This window comes from Protopterus annectens, chromosome 10.part0 (genome assembly GCF_019279795.1).
Source record: "Protopterus annectens isolate FY-2018-M chromosome 10.part0, PAN1.0, whole genome shotgun sequence".
NCBI lineage: Eukaryota > Metazoa > Chordata > Ceratodontiformes > Protopteridae > Protopterus > Protopterus annectens.
The window spans coordinates 1,817,187,251-1,817,204,800 of NC_056744.1; the positions used below are offsets into that span (position 1 = coordinate 1,817,187,251).

At 42.9% G+C, this 17,550-nt stretch overlaps 1 long non-coding RNA gene across 5 annotated transcripts in view; it reads right to left on the reverse strand.

Annotated features, from left to right (window-relative positions):
• The window catches only part of LOC122814058, a 45,268-nt gene extending 31,766 nt beyond the window's left edge, over window positions 1–13,502 (reverse strand). The window contains exon 1 of one of the 5 annotated variants that reach the window (XR_006366775.1): window positions 12,927–13,502. This is a non-coding gene — a long non-coding RNA (uncharacterized LOC122814058). The other 4 variants (XR_006366776.1, XR_006366778.1, XR_006366774.1 and 1 more) reach the window with 4 other exon arrangements.
• Window positions 13,503–17,550: the final 4,048 nt, after the last annotated feature.

Below are 17,550 nucleotides of genomic sequence, written 5' to 3' on the forward strand. Positions count from 1 at the left end.
TGAAGGGATATCAGCTCATCTCTCAATTGCCCTGACATGGGCATAATGTCTCACGCTTTTGTCTTTTCCCTAATTTTACTAGGGACTTGCTGGAGGTTCATGCAGGTTATTAAAATAGTAATGGAGCACTAAATCACACCCAAGTATAAACAGACTTACAGGAAGTCCAGTGTCATCACTTCCGCCACTAAATACCATAAAGTAAAGCCTTTCATTACTAAGCATACCTCACCGCTGTTTATGACGTTAATTAGAAAAATTCGTAACCCTGAACACCTAACATGCCCTGCAAATGTGGAACAGTGAAAAATGAGAAGTTATGTACCTACCATAACGTTCCACGTTCCAGGTTAGTTGTCTTCTCTCACTTTTTCTTGCTGGATGGGTTCGGAGCCGAACCTCTGCTCTGACTCAGCCACTTACTAAAGCTAGAGAGCTAATTTTACCGGCTCGAGGCAACCCTATATCCCATGATGCTAGGCGATAACTACCCAGATCTCGTTTGGTAGCTGAACTCCAACTGGAGAGGAGGAGGAAAAGGATAACCCTGAAAGGATCACTATCTAAGCTGTAGTTACCCTAGGACAAGGTATTTGGCTGAAAATGCAAGATCAGGACCCTTCAAAGAAGCGGAAAAACTTCTGTCTGTCCAGGCTAGGGGGATGGCGGGCGGGATGCAAGAAAGGCGAGAAGACAACTAACATGGAACGTTATGGTAGGTACATAACTTCTCAATGTTAAGTTGACAATCTCGCCTTCATTCTTGCTGGATGGGACCGTGTCCCTAGCACCTTCATCCTGAGTGGCTCATTGGAACAGACTCTTGAGAACGGTGGAACCAAGTTTCTGGAGGCCACGTCCAATTTGTAATGCGATACAAAGGTATGAGGAGAAGCCCATGTGGCTGCCGCGCAAATAGTGTCTATTGGTAGTCTGGCTTGAAAGGCTGTTGATGTGGCTAGTGCCCTGGTTGAATGGGCTCTTGGCCTAGAAGGCAATTCTTTACCTCTGAGTTGGTAAATATACGTGATCAAAGAAGAGAGACACCTAGACAGGGTTACCTTGGATACTGGAAAGCCTTTCCTATTTTCTGCATAAGATAAGAGTTGATCAGATTTCCTGATTTGTTTAGTTCTGTCCAAATAATATCGGAGCTGACGAACATCCAGACAATGCAGTTTTTACTCCGCCATGTTCGTATAATTAGGGAAGAAAACTGGGAGGTCCACTGATTAAAATCAGTCTGCGAAGCCACCTTGAGTATGAAAGAGGGGTTCATTCTTAATCTTCCACAAAGACAGAAAGGACGAATGCAGAGGGCATGAAGTTCAGATGCTCTCCTAGCAGATGTAACAGCGACCAGGAGAGTGTTTTCCAGGAAAGTAATTTCAGTGAACAGGAAACCGCAGGTTCAAAGGGAGGTAGAATCAAGGATGTTAAAACTAGGTTTAGATCCCACTGTGGTGGAGGATCTTTGATCGGAGGTTTGAGTAAAGACACCTCTGAGGAATGCTTTGCAAAGCTTATGGGACATGATGCTGCAGTCAGACAGACCTATGTGAAAATTTGAAATGGCTGCCAACTGAACTTTTACTGTGGAGGATGAAGACCCTGAATGAAGGATTTCCTAGCTGAAATTTAAGACTGAGTGAATTGGAGCAGTGAACGGATCTATATTTCTAGCCTTTGCCCAGAAGGAAAAAACGTTGCCATTTACTAGTGTAAATCCTTCTAGTAGAAGATTTAAGGGAAGCTACTATAAATATCCCAGACGGGATTTGAAATCATAGGAAGCCTGGCTAGGGACGGAAGTGGAGCAACCAAGCAGTGAGGTTGAGAGAATGGAGGGATTGGTGCAGCTGTCCCGACTGATGGGCCAAAAGAGCTGGCACTGGATCCAGATGCCAAGGCTGCTCCAAGAGATAATGATGCAGGAACGGAAACCATATCTGTCGAGGCCAATAAGGGGCAATGAGAATCATCTTGGCTCTCAAGGCGGTTGCTTTTAACGAAAGGGGTGGAAAGGTGTAAAGAAGTCCCAGAGGCCAATTGTGGTCTAGAGCATCTCTGGGGGGGATGGCCTGGCAGGGGGAAGAGAGTGAAGAAGTCGGGGCATTTGCTGTTTTCAGGTGTAGCAAAAAGATCGCAGCAAGGAAGGCCCCACTTCTGAAAAATCTCTTCCGTCACAGATTGTTTGAGAGACCACTCGTGTGGCATGAGGATAGCTCTGCTCAACCTGTCCGCTATGATGGTGGAATTCCCAGGGATATGCATTGCTATCAGAAACCGCTGAGAAGAGATCGCCCATTGCCAAAGTTTGAGAGCTTCGACACAGGGGATAGGACTTGGTTTTGCCCTGCTTGTTGATATACCACACTATGGACATATTGTCCGTTCGGATTGCAATAGTCCCCAGGGGAAGAGAGTATTGGAGGGCTTGCAACGTCAAAAGCACTGCTCTCATCTCCAGGACATTTATGTGCAGGTGGCATTTGAAAGGTTGCCATGTGCAGTGGACTGTCCTGCCCTGAAAATACCCCCCACCCGATCAGGGAGGCGTCCAATGTGACAGTGGCAACTGGGGGGGGGGGGGGGATAAAGGGTCTGCCTTGATGGGAGCTCATCCACCAAGAGATGATTTTTGCAAATTGGAGTTATGATCTTGTAGTGCATAGGGAGTTGTTGGAAAGACCATTGGGTGAAAAGCATCCACTGTAGAAAACGCATGTAAAAGCGGGCAAGAGGAAGTGTGATGGTGGCCGCCATGAGCCCCAATACTTTCAGGACATACCTGGCCTGAATTCTGTCACTCTGAAGCAGAACATGAACATGATTTTGGATATCTAAAATCCTTTGATCCGTTAGCTTTGCTGAAAGCTGCACGGTGTCCAAGTTGGCGCCAATAAAAGGTAATAGATTGACAAGGCAGACAATTTGAAGTTGAGATACTCCTAGCCCTCTGCAAATGTGGATGGTGTAATCTCTGGCCTGAAAAAGTTGATGCCTGGTGGTGGCGGTGAGGAGCCAGTCGTCTAGATATGGAAACACCTGGAATCCTTGACGCCTCAGGTGAACTGTAACCACTGCCATACATTTGGTGAACACTCTGGGGGCTGTAGTGAAACCAAACGGCAGGGCTCTGAATTAGTAGTGACTGGCTCCCAGCCGGAAGCAGAGAAACCTCCTGGAGCGCCTGTGAATTTTGATAGTACACATCCTGAAGGTCCACAGAGCACATCCAATTGTCCTTGTCCAGAAAGGGTAGAATGGACTGTAGCGTGACCATCTGGAATCTTGTCTTTTTTTACAAACTTGTTTAGTTTGCTGAGATCTAATATTGGTCTCCAGTTCCCTGTTTTTTTGGGTACCAAAAAGAATTTGAGTAGACTCCGGATCCTATTTGGTCTGCTGGGACTGGCTGGATGGCTCTTTTTGCTAGTAGTTTTGAAATTTCTAGCACTGCTTGTTCCCTTAGACTGGGTGGAATGTCTGGAAGGGTTCCCTTTTGTTGAGTTGGGGTTTGGATAAAGGGAATTTTGTAACCCTCTGATATAACAGACTGTACCCATTTGTCTAAAGTGAGGGAGAGCCAGGCTTTTGGGTACAGCGATAATCTTCCCCTGACTGCCTCCGAAGGTGGACAGTCTGGCAACATCTCAGGGATGTTGGAAGTGTTTCAGAGAGACTGTTACCCTGATTCTGCAGACCCCCTCTGCCTCATGGGTGGCATATGTTGTTGTTACCCCCTCTGCCTCTGGGGGTAAACTGACCTCTTGCGTCAGGCATGACTCCTTGTGATTTGTGGAACCACATTTTTCCATCCTTTTGACCCTTAGGATATGGTCTGGAAGGGGTGGAGAAATGGACTCCTACGGCAGAAAGTCTTGCCATCTTGCTCGCATCTGGTCAAGGTGTCTCACTTGAGGGCCGAACAATGTCGAACCACCAAAGGGGGAGTTGGTGAAGTACGCCTTGAAGGGGTCTGCAAAATTACAAAGCCGCATCCAGGCGTGAAGGCCACACCTGTGCGTGCCTGCAGCCCTACTCGCTCCATCGGCTGCATAGGAAATGAGCCACATGGAGGAGTTTAACAATGGAGTTTAGGGTTCCCAGCTGTGAGTTGATTATTTCGGGACCCTGCAGCTGACGGATCCTGCAAAACTTCACCCAACTCTTTGAGAACATCTATCTGAAGGCGGGTGAAGGGACAGTAATTCAAGTCGCTGAAGAAAACATCCGCTTGCCATACCTATCCATAAGTCCTAGAATCCTTGTTAGGAGGATGGATAGGTACTGAAGGATCGGCTAGTTCCTTCTTGGTGGCTGCAGCCACCACCATGGCTTCAACCGGGACACCTTTTGTTAGAAATTGCCTATCCGCTGGAGCCGTAATAAATTTAGAAGGCCTCCGTGGGGTGGGTTCCACTGAATCCAGGGCTGTCCACACCTTCCGTGCCACCACGTCCATAAGGGGGTCGAAAGGCAGACACCCCCAGGAGGTGGAGGGTCGAGAACCAAACGCCTCCAGGTAAAGACTCATCCTCAGAAGGATTAAGGGAAGACCAGTTCCCCCTCGGTTTCAGGATTTCAAGGATGTCTGAGAAGGAGACATCCTCAGAGGGGTACCTTGGGGATCCTTCTGACTCATTCAAGTCGATATCTGATGTAATGGACTCAGGGAGTCCACATGCTTCCTCTTACATGTCCTCTTGCGCGGAGGTTCACTTGACTGGTCAGGAGAAGCCTTGGAAGAGGAAGATATTCCCAGTGGGGAAACCTGAGGCATTAGATCTCTGGGTCCAGGAGCAAGAGAGTGGGAAGAGGCGTCAGCAGGCACTGTAGTGGGAGGAGCTGATGGAGCTGACTGTTGACCGTACCCTGGGGCTAGTACGCTCATCACCTCGAAGGCTCCCTTATCAGATAGGCCAGAGGGCTCCCGCTCTGAAGAGGTAGGAACCCCAGGCTGCGCCGACAAGGAAGGCTCCAAAGCAGATGTCGGGGCCGAGCTCATCAGCGCCGACGCTCAGAGGGAGAATGGGGTCAGACAAGGGTCCGATGCCACTCACCCCCTCGGAGCCGGCAAGAGAGACCAGGTGCCCAGATCTCTCCAATGAAGGCATCAAGGCTCCCCTATCAGATAGGCCAGAGGGCTCCCGCTCTGAAGAGGTAGGAACCCCAGGCTGCGCCGACAGGGAAGGCTCCAAAGCAGATGTCGGGGCCGAGCTCATCAGCGCCGATGCTCAGAGGGAGAATGGGGTTGGACAAGGGTCCGATGCCACTCACCCCCTCGGAGCCGGCAAGAGAGACCAGGCGCCCGGATCTCTCCAATGAAGGCATCTAGGAGATCGGAGCAGAAGACGACAGAGCCGAAGGGGGAGGTATCGGCTCTGACACCACAAAAATCATGGCTCCGAGAGGGAGAGTCGAAGGAGGAATAGTAGGTAGAGTTGAAATAGCCAGTCTGATGAGATGGGCTATGAAGCATTTGGGCCAGTGCCTGAGACTTTAACAGTCTCCTGACCACTCTCAAGGTCATGGTCGGAAAGCCTGGATGACCGAGAATGGCTCCAATGGCTCCACTCAGAGAGCAAGGGTGACCCCAGAGCCGAATAGATAGATTCCAAAGATGGGAATCTGGATCTTTTTCTGGAGATGGATGGAGCCGAAGATACGTCGGCTCCAGCCGGAACCAACCGTGAAAGTAAAGTCTCAGCAGTATCAGTGCAGAGTTGAGCCGAAGTTGGAAGCTGTGACACAGAAGCATCAGCTCCAGCCGGAGCCGATGTTGCCACAGATGAGCCAGCAGCCGAAAGGCTTAGGACTCTGAGCCAGCAGTTTTGCTGGCTTCGAGTCTTCCCCAGCACGGACTTAGGCGGGGAGCCCTCGGGCTTTAATAAGCCAGTTAGGATTAATTTGCTCCTGCAGGACTCTTGGGCTGAATGCATGGCACACAGAACAAGAGTCCTGCAGGTGCAGGGGTCCCAGGCAGTAAACATAAGTGGGACCGTCAGACCACTTCTGACAGCACAAGTCACACTTCTTGAAGACTGAGACGTTTGTGTCCTTCGACACAAGTAAAAAACAAACGCTCAATCCAAACAAACTAGTTAAACAGGGATACACAAGCGCACCACAGACAGCACAGAATCCCTTTCAGGAACTAGGAAAGGAGCAGGCCTAAGGCCTAAACTGGGGGAAGGGAAATTAAATTGGATAAAAGGGGAAAAAATTTAGCACCAACGGGGAAAGGGTGTAATATAACTTAGCTAAACTAAATGAAGAAAGGGGGTGGGAAGGCCAAGTACAAAGGTAACTGAAGTAATGAAAATCCCAACACTTACCAAGAGCTGGTAAAACGCACCTAGTCAGCGAAAGCGGCAAACTAGATCTGGGTAGTTATTGCCTAGCATCATGGGATATAGGGTTGCCTCAAGCCGGTAAAATTAGCTCTCGAGCTTTAGTAAGTGGCAGAGTCGGAGCCGAGGTTCGGCTCTGAACCCATCCAGCAAGAATGAAGGTGAGATTGACAACTTAATAGTTTTTGAAAATGAGAAGCATCACTCACAACGGGTACACAAGGGTAATCTCCAAGTAATACCTCATGGGTGGTTCTGTGCAGGTTAGGGAGTGTCCAGTGACTGGCAGGTCATCGTACATCTGATTGACATGTTAAACACCCCTTATTCCTTCGGTAACTCAAGAAATTTAAAACAAGTTAGTCCCGGGGTAGTTCCAACGCCCTATTATACCACCAATAATAGCACATTCACAGTTCTAAATTAACTGACACCTCTAAAAATAGCGCGTTCTAAATCAATACAGCTAGCACAGTCATAGTTATATGTTTAACACATCATCAGTGGCGGATCCAGGAATCTGCAAAGGGGGGGGGGTGCAGATGTTAAACACTTTCTGATCAATTATTTGAATGTCAACTATTTGTGCAGGCGTCATCATGATACAGATTTCTTCAAAGGGGTATACCCATCTCTATAATAATGCAACCCTTATCTGCGACTCCAACGGAAACTTAGCTTGGCAATGAACTGCTGTGATCTCCAGTATCCCCACTGTCAACACAGTGATGGTCTTGTCTCCAGCATGTCCCCCAGAACCTCACTCCTATAGAGAAGCCAGCAGGAGCCTTAAGCCACTAACTGAACGGGAGTCAGCTGGGATGTACTTGGAACTTTATTCCATTGATCCAGTGGAACTGGCACAAAATGGAACCATTTAATGGCAGAGATTATGATAGTGCAAAAAATAAATATGTAAAAGTCAGGGGAAACTGTAGCTTTAAGTAACACACCATCAGGCATAGGTAACCCTTCTATTTTTCCATATTTTGCTAAAATACTGTTACGTACATGTGGTCACAAGAAATTACAACTAATTTTGCTTTATCATTAAATATTTAGCACACAAATATAGTATAGTACAATACAGCACCATTCAATAAAGATGAGAACCACCTAGGAAACATGTCAAAACTACCCAGCGGGGTGATGCCACCATGCTCAGATTCACTGCAATTTGCAACCAGAAAACAAAAGGTTCAGACACAGAAGACATACACACACTGTGGATTTAATTAAACATGAAAAAGCATTAGGTGATTGCAGAACTGTAATACAACATTAAATGGAATGTGTTCCCTTGTTCAGTGTTTCTATTCGCATGCTTCATAATGTGCTTCACACATCACAAATGTCAGTAGTACATCCCTCACAGACAAGATAAAGGGTAACAAACATTCTTCTGAACCCCAACACCTTTCACCCGACCTTGAAACTGGGAGGGCTACATGAGTCTTGTCCTCTTCTCCTCAGCAGACAGAAACACACTGTCCAATCCAGCTACGTCACCTTCTCCTCTTGCATGAGATTGTCACTGCATGTGCAAGCACAGTAGCATCAGCCACACCCACCTGCAGGAACTCTGCTAGTGCAGCAGCTGTACCGTGTTAGTACCATGCCACAATCCTAGACCCAACTCCTTCAGTTTTACATCAGCACCCATTTTTTGAAAAATAAAAAGTATAAAACTTTTATCAGAGTCTGACTCAAAATCACTTTAAACTTTCTGAAATTAAGCCACCATCAACAACTCACCCCAACGACTAACAAAGTTCATTACTATGAGAAGAATGTTGAGTGTCTATATGCGCTGCGTGCAGCAGCTTAACAGACTCGCACAACACCTCCCTTTTGTATACTATACAAATTACTCTAATTCTACATGCACACACAGACACACATTTGAAGAAAGAGGGAGGGATGCATATATTTATACATTTTCTATAATAGATTATGATGCTTCTGTCTTGTTATTAAACCAACCTCAATCCACCAAAACAAATGTGGAAATGCAAAATTATGACAAGATAGATTTACTTGAACAGAATTTAGATATTAAATGTCAGCCACCTCTGAAATAAATGTTAAAAGTTATAATAAATAATAGTTTCCTATGGAAGCAACCTTACACGTTATTAAACCACTAAACCTCAATGAGTTATAACAGGGAAAAGATGTTGTGCTCAACACTTCACCATGAACAAACAGTTTACTACAGTTCAGTTTTTCAAACTTTCTAATTAAACTATGTGTAACAATGGCCATAGCCTACTCTAAATAAAAGTCTGCGTTGCACCTGGTGCTAAACTGAGAGGTTAAAATTCTTTTGATTTCCCATTTTTTATGAAATTATATACACATTTTGAAGTCATTACCTTTTCTTCTGAGTCTTTAGGTTCAGTGAAGAAGGTCGGGAAAGAAGTTAACCGTGGTGGAAGGCTCCCTCACTTTTAGAAAGTGCATACTGGTAAAGATGACAATCTTCAAAATCTATAAACTTAAATTGAATTTATCCCAGCTTTACTGCTTTTAGTATTTCTCTCAAAACTGCAGCCACTATGTTTGGGCTATACCATGTAAAAAACAAATCTAAGGGCGACAGCATAATGTTAATATACTTTGGCTTATGTCTGAAGGCAGTCATTCCTATATTCCCACAGACTACATGGGTCATTCCAAGTGAACTGAGAAGCACCGTGGCAATCGGAAGGGGAAGGAAAAGGGGCTGCCTTAGCATGTGTGTGCAAATTCAGGTTAAAAAGTAAGTTCACTCACAGATTTATGCTTAATTAGAATAAAAGCACTGCAATAAGAAAATGCAATGTTTACTTGGGCGGCGCAGTGGTTAATGCTGTCGCCTCACAGCAAGAGGTTCTCTGGTTCGATTCTCGGCTGGGGTGCCTTCTGTGTGGAGTTTGCATGTTCTCCCTGCGTTCGCGTTTCCTCAGGGTACTCCAGTTTCCTCCCACATTCTAAAGACATGCTTCTAGAGCATTTCTCCCCGGGCCTCTGCTGAAAACAGGATCTGTGGAACCTAGTCGGACTTTCCTGGTCAACAAATATTAAATAAAAAATAATAAAACATTTGCAAACCTTCTCACTTATGACAGTACAAACTGTAAAATCTGGTTTCCTGACAGATTAAAAAATACCTGCTAACAAACCACAGTTACACTGTACTGTCAACTCTGTAGCCATATAATACAACTCCAAAGTTTGAGCTGTTTGGTCCCACCTACCTTGATCTTGGCAATGAATGACAGAGCCTCAAACCTCTGTGGCGGTCTGTCAATCATTGTATACTTCAGCAGAAAGCTCTGAAATTAAAATGCGTTTCCAGTAGCTGTTTAGGTTAGGGGATGAAAACTCTGCATGTATGGGAGATGGGACCAAGAAGAAAAAAATGTCAAAGCAGTACCTGTAAGCAGATTTAACGCATGTGGACTACTTTTAGATGGAGTAAAAAAAAAGTACAGTAAAAGGAGTTCAAGAAAAGCAGCTGAGCAATCAGAACACAAACATCCCAACTATTTTAGTTGCTATTACTAGATCAGCTATGGACACATGTAAAATGCATTAACTTACATAATCTCCTGTAACAAATAAATGACTGTTTAACAAAAATAGAGGATTATGTCAGCCCCTCCCTATGCAACAATATAAAGTTCATTCAACGAACGTAAATTTGTTAATGTATGAGCCATACCCCTCAACTATTTTCACAAATCTTTCACAGACTAAAATGTGTCATTAATGACTTCAGTCCTAAGTCACTTGCCAGAAAAACGCAAATTTTATGAATAGCAGACCAAAAATATGAAGCAAAAATCTGGACACTGAGAACCTGGAAGGTTAAGTACATAAACAAGCACAGTGACTTTCTTTAATGATAAACAATCATGTTATGGCAATATAAATCAGTTACAGGTATATTTGCTAATGCAATAATGTAATTGGAAGATTAAAAAAAAATTATATATATATATATATATATATATATATATATAGATAGATAGATATATATATATAGCAGCATTTACACCTTTCCTTGTATGCTAATTATGCCAATCTGTGCAAGTCCGCAGATAATGTATTGTTCACTTAAATATTTATCAGTAAAACTGATGAATGACAAGAAAACTCATACTCTGTCACAATCACAGTGGCTGACGGTATGCCATCGGAGGTTTCTATAGCCATGTGTGTAGCTGAATGGATAAACATGGGGGCAGGCATCATGGGTTCGGCAACACTTGTCTGTCTCAAATTCACCTGAAGAGAAAGAGAAATAGGTGTTGAAAATGTCTCCACCCCCCCCCCCCAAAAAAAGAATGGAGAGATGAATCTCGGCTCTGAGGAGGTTCAAAGGTCACAAGGCTAACTGAGGACAGAAACAAAGCTTCAGTAGCAATAATGCAAGGATACTTATTTGTACACTGCAGTGCTGTTGTACTTGCAGTTGACGATGATTTTGAAGTATTTCCAATACACCCCCTACTTCACCTTGTTTGGTCGGTCCTGACCACAGATTGATAACTGCAGCATCAGACATTATGACTTTGTTGCTAAACCTTGGAGTATACAACTTATCGATAATAAGGAGCGACAATAATTATATTAGCTCATTTATGCTTATTTTTGCTAAAACATGTGCATAACCCATATTTAGGAGATATATTTAACTTGCACCATATTTTGTAGCTACGGAAGGATATCTTTAATAATTAAAGACCATCTTGGAAAGTAATTTCAACCACACTATCACATTTTGTTATCAAAACATTACATGCTTTATTTCCAAACGCATACCATCCTTACCTAGGTGGTCATAGCTCTCAGCATTGTTGCCGGCTCCACACCACAAAGTTCCAGGGTAGGTGAAACACCCTCTTAGACCTGTGCAGCTGCTTGTGTTACTGTTCTGGCAAACGGTTCGGCTTGCAAAAAAAAAAAAAAGACTGACATGCTGCTGTGACGTCGGCCACTCTGGGGAAGTTTGCAGGAAGCCTGTTTCCTGTATTGGCCTGGCTAGTATGCCCCAGAGACCTCAGTTCCAGTCGGCAAACTTCTGTGAATGCTTTCACTGCCCTCGGGTCATCTTGGATATTGCAACCCACTACTCGGCCTTCACTATCATGGGAAGTACTAACAATCACCAGCCCATCGGTCACTTGATACTAGATGGGTCCACTGGTGGTGTGCATTCTGGATTCTGACACATATCGTACCATCTAGTAGATGACACGTGGTCCTGTCCATCCCCCCCATCTCCTTGTGTTTCAGATAGCTTACCTGCAGCTCCCAGACGTGGATCTATAAGAACCAGCACTAGTGACCACATGGCTAAATGAGCATCTGTAGTTTCAGCACCACCCGCAGACAGCACCGCTCGACCTCCAGACCAGCCTTTATACAAAAAGTAAGGTGGTCTGACAAGGCCTCAAGGGGTGGGAGGCAGGGAGGGAGGAGCCTTGAGGGGTACAGCCAAATCAACAGCAATTCAGGGATATTACACGTTCAGAAAAGTTACTTTATCTTTGGCTTGTGTTTTAAACTAAATTGCATCAACGCAACTGCATCTAAAAGTAAAAACAATCTTTAAAATTCAAAGCTAAACAAACCTCTGCTAAACCACCATTTTGAATTAGTTGCATCCATAACTCGACCAAAATTGAACTTGCATTCTGCCATAGGAGCGAAAAATCATGTTTAAAAAAAAGAAAGTACCCTTCACCATAACCAGTAACATTTCGTAGCTTAGTCTTAAATTGTATTTGACGGATACTACTTTAATATCCCTTTACATGTTCAATCTGTTCTACCAATTATAAACAGCAATACACTATCTGACTTGCTTTGAATAGTCATCTTGTTTTACGGCTTGAAACACAAATCAGCTGATGTAACAAAACAAAGGCTGAGGCTTGGTTTGGATTGCTAGACAAAAGAGAACACCTCATCCACAGTCTGATAACATCTGCAGAAAATTGTAGTTTATGCATGCCTCTCCTTCAGTTTTTTAGTAATTTGTTATAAGTTTATAATCAATAAAAATGTTAAGAATATTTCAGTGACTTGTGACTAAACAGTTCAGCTATGGAGAAACAAAAATTCAACACTCGAGTCCACTTCACCAAGGTAAGTATTAGTAAATTAGTAAAGAAATATCAATGAGAACATTTCACTACACTTCCTTTAATTCTAATAGCAGTGTTTGCATTCAGTTTTACTTCAAGATGTGGTATTATGTGGTATTTACCCCCTTAAGTTGTTTTATGTCGTTTTCCCCAAAGTCTTAACCCGTTTGCTGATTTTTCTAATGGTCAAACTTTCATTTACCTTTACTTTTTCTCCTTCCTCTTTTTTTTTTTTTTTTTACTTCATATTAGACTCTTTCCATACAAAATAAAATAACATATGTAAGACAGGTGCAGAAGCCGATTCAGTGAAACAGTACAGCAGAGCACCAAACGAGAGATATGCACAATTGTACCACTTTGGCGGGATTTCTTCAAGACTTGCCCAAGGAAAATAAAAATTACTTCAGATTCACTGATGTTTTATTCTCACTTGTGAATTCCTGGAACAAGGTCTTCGGGATCAAATCAAATCTGCACTTTTGGCTTAGCCACTACTACCAAGTGCTTCTAATAACTGCTTCTAGTAACTGGGAAATTCACTCCATTCGAAACTATCACCAAACACAGCTTCAGGAAACTACAGTCTGAGATGCAGTTGGAGAACTACTGAGGATTGTAGAAAAGGTCACCTGATTGAAACCACCAATTGTATCTCCCGATGCATCTGTGACGCAAGGAATAAAAAAAGTGCTGGGAAAATGAAACGGAAAGATAGTTTGGCAGCACATTAACGGATTTCTATAGAACCACAAATGAATAATGGCTTTAAAAAAAGGTGAGGCGCGCCCCTGCGCCCAGGCCTCACGGTGTAATACTGTAAAAAGGGCAAGATCCAATAAAAATGTGTTCTCTCATTTCAGTTACGCCTGACAGTCGCACTGTTTTTAGACTAAATGCCCTTCATACCATAGTTACTGGAATCCAGCCCGTACGCTAGAAATACAGAATAGTCGTAAGAGACTGGCTCTTAACTACGACGAAAGTTGTTTTCCAGTAGATGGGAATGGCTGCATACTACACCCTATGTACGCTAGAAATTATTCCGCTATAAATGGATGGATGCCGTTGCAAACCTCTTGTGCTTGAAATGTCGACAGGACTAGAAAAACTAAGCTAATTTGCTTATATTACATGTTTTACTCAAGACTAAATTTGCAAGGTTATTCCTGATTGTATCATGTGCATTTTTTGTAGATTTTTCAATGTTTCTTTGAGTAGAGTGACCGGTGCAATACGTCCTTAGTGTGCATTTGTTTACAATGATTTTCCGTGAGTTAGCAGTAGTTTTCTGTGTAATACTTCACTGTGTTTAAGCTGATTTGCGATGCCAGACTTCATAATGTAGCAGTCCTGCTTCTGCAGACCACTAGAGAACGCAGAATCCGATGTTGACAGCTTGTTGAGGAAAATAAACTACTATATTCAGAAATGGAAGCAGAAATGGAAGCAGTGGATTGGCTTTGGTGCCATAAAAGTGTTTTCGCTTAACATATGTTACAAAAACACTCAAGAAATGTAAAACAATTTAGTCCCAAGGTAGTTCCAAACTAACCAAAGGACATAAAAACAAGACGGCAAAAGTTGGACTGGAAAACAGCCTACCAGTAAGAGTTACATGAATAATATGATCAAATAAATTACCCATGGTGCAGCGTTCGAAATAAATGTGACAGCAGACAGCTGTCAGGGTTGCTAGGAGGTGGGCTTTGATACTGTGTTTTTCAACAATCACGTGACATAGTGAGTCTAGGAGGCGTGTCCGGGGCGGGCTTTGCTACTGCGCATCCTGTGAGGTACTTCACTGGGAGATTACCAAAAGGTGAAATGCTGTGCTTGGTACTGGCCGTGGGTACGTTTGGCCCTGTAAAATCTAACATTTGTACCAAAAATGTCCCACTTTTGGGTATTTGAAAAGGTGGCAGCCTTACTCTTAAGCCTAAACGTTGAAGCTTTGTGTATAAAGAGGTTATCACCAAGATGTATTTACAGCAAACCGCAGAGCATTTCGTGTGTTGTTCATAGGTTCATACTAGGCTATCTGCCCAAGGGCATTTATAAGCCTAGCCCAGAGTTTTGTGGCTTTCGCCACCCCTTTAGTTTGGAGGATACTATGCCCATTATTTTGCTGTGCCTCTGTCAAGCAGTGACACTGAGATAATCCCTGGGGTATATTTGCGATCTCCCATCCATTGGTCAAGATTTCTCTTGAACAAAGTCAGCGAGGTACTCTGCCTTACATGTACCGGGATTTTGTTCCACAGCATAGGGAGTCTCTGGGTGATGAATCTGTCCCTCCAGCACGTCCTATTAATAACCGTGTCAAGGTTTAAAACTCCCGCCCTTGTAGTTCTGAGGGATCTAGATTTTTTGAGGTGAAGCATGTTCATCAATTCTGGGTTGGACATGGCCTTGTATGTCAGGCACAGGTCACCTCTGAGTAGACGGTAAGCGACTGAATAGAGCTGGAGTTCCTTCAGTCGGGCAGCATAGGACATATTTTTGAGACCCTTTATCCTTTTGGTGAGGAATTTTTGGGGCCTTTCCAGTTGCTGCAGGTGTCGTGTCAGATACATTCCGAATGGGGCATTGTACTCAATCATTGGTCTGATGAGTGATGAGTACAGGGGGATGATGACTTCCCTTGATCTAGATGTGAATCCCTTCATGATCAGGTGGGCAATGTAGAAGGTTTTCCTGACTACTTTAGCAACATGAGTGTCAAACGAAAGGCTACTGTCAACTTGGGTCCCCAGATCCCTGATGACTTTTTCTGTGCTCAGTGGATTGCCACCTATATGGTAGCTAGGGGTAACCTTGTTTTTCTCGAAGGGTATGACTATGCATTTCTTGGCATTTAACTTTAGGCCATGGCTCTGGCACCAGTTATCCGTTTTTGTAAGGCCCTTCTGAAGGATATCTGTGTCAGATGTGTTTTCGACTATGGCGCCCAGTTTGACCACCTTCTTAGCGAATTTGCTAGAATTTTGTCTAACTCATAACTATTTCTTTTTTAATTATAATTTTTTCTGCAGTTGAAAGGTACGACAATGGGGCGGCTTTTGCTCCCAACATATCAATGAGACTCCAACCCCCATCTAATATCAATATTAGTATAGAGTGATTTCACATCAATTGTAACCCAATAGTAATCACTGTGCCACTCAATTTGAGATACATTACTAATTAGATCCTGAGTATTAGAAATATGAGCTACCACCTTATGTAAATGAGCCTTAAGATGAAAGTCCAAAAAGATATTAACATTATTTAGAAATGAACCTACCCCCGAAATTATAGGCCTACCTGGTGGTTTTTGTAAATTTTTATGTACCTTAGGCAAAGCATACATCACAGGGATTGTGGGCTTTTTTTATAAGTAGTTTACAAACATCTTTATGCTCAAAAAAGCCCAAACGTTCCCCTCTTTCCAATAAAGCCAAAAGCTCATCATTAAATAACACAGTAGGATCTTTGTCTAGCTGTCTGTATTCTTCAACATTTTTAAGCAAATTTTCAACCATATCACAATAATCTATTTTATCCAAAATAACCCAATTGCCACCTTTATCAGCACATTTGACTATAAAATTGGTCTTTTGTTTTTTTAAGGTCATTCAAAGCCAGCCATTCATTTTTACTTAGGTTATAACATTTTTGTTTCTTACAGAAATCATTAAATACTACCGTAATTTCTTTGAAAAGGACCTTAAAGAATACAGAAATAGCAGGTACATTAATATTTGGTGTAAACTTATTTACATTCATTAAATGTGGCACAACTAACTTTCCATATCCAGTATGATAACCATTGGTATTTTCCACAATTTCCACTGTTTCATCTACAACATTTAAATCTGTGAGATCAGCTCCATCATAGTCATACAGAGACATGTTTAATAAACTTTCATTCAAGTCAACAATATTGTCAGAATTATTTAAATCAACATTTTCAGAAACAAACTCAACTTCTCTTTAAAAATAAACTTTCAAAAGTAGTTTTCTAATGAAAGCTTTAAGTTCTAAATATAAATCCGCTAGAGAAGGAAAAAAAGTAGGTATAAATTTACTACCTTTAGACAAAACATTTTACATATCATGAGTAAGTTTCAAATTTGATAAATTAACGCATAACAAAGCCTCTGTATTAACTCCACATACCAGTTCATTATTTAAAACGATTCCTTCCCCAAGCTGATTTATTAGTCTGAAAGGAATGTTCAGTAGTAGGTGAAACTGAGGTGCCATTACTGCCCTCAGAGCATTAAGGAGAGTAAACAGCATGGATCGTATTATTAGTATATCGGAGCATTTAAATCTGGATGAGGCCACAACAGCAGCAGTACTACAGTCGTCTGGACACAAATCAGAGACCCTCTACATCTAAAACTAGCCCTGGGAAGTATGACTTTTGCTAACTTACCCTGATCTACTGCAGCCAGGCATACCTCTCAATCTCCTAGGCCCAGAAATCCGGACAAAGCCATAAATAATGGAGGAGGGGCCATACCTCTCAAGTGTACCTCATTATGAGGAGTGTACCTCATTCAGGGTCTTAAAAAGTTCATGTTTCACCCACAGCCAGGACAACTATTGCACACATTCATCTAATCTCTACAGTCCTCTATGCCTCTTCCATTTTCACAAATCTATCTAAGAATAACCTCAACAAGATGGAGATTTCCTACAATAACATAGCCAGATTTGCTACAGGTAATCCTTTTAGAACCCACCATTGCCTTAACTTAAAGCAGCTGGAATGGCTGGAACTACAGAATCTGCTTAAATTCCACCAATTAAGCATTGCCTATAAGGCTCTTTATCAACCTTCCAGTACTGCTATACTATCTACCCTCATCACCCCCATATACTGATCTGAAGTCGTCACATTCATCTCAGGAACTCCTAGTAAACACATCTAAACCTAACAACAAGGCTGGTGAGTCTCTCTTCTCTAACACTGTTGGAAAAGCCTGGAATCTTCTCCCTAGCGACCTTTCCTCACTTCCCTCTTTATCACTCTTCAAAACCAGACTGAAACTTTCCTCAGAACACAC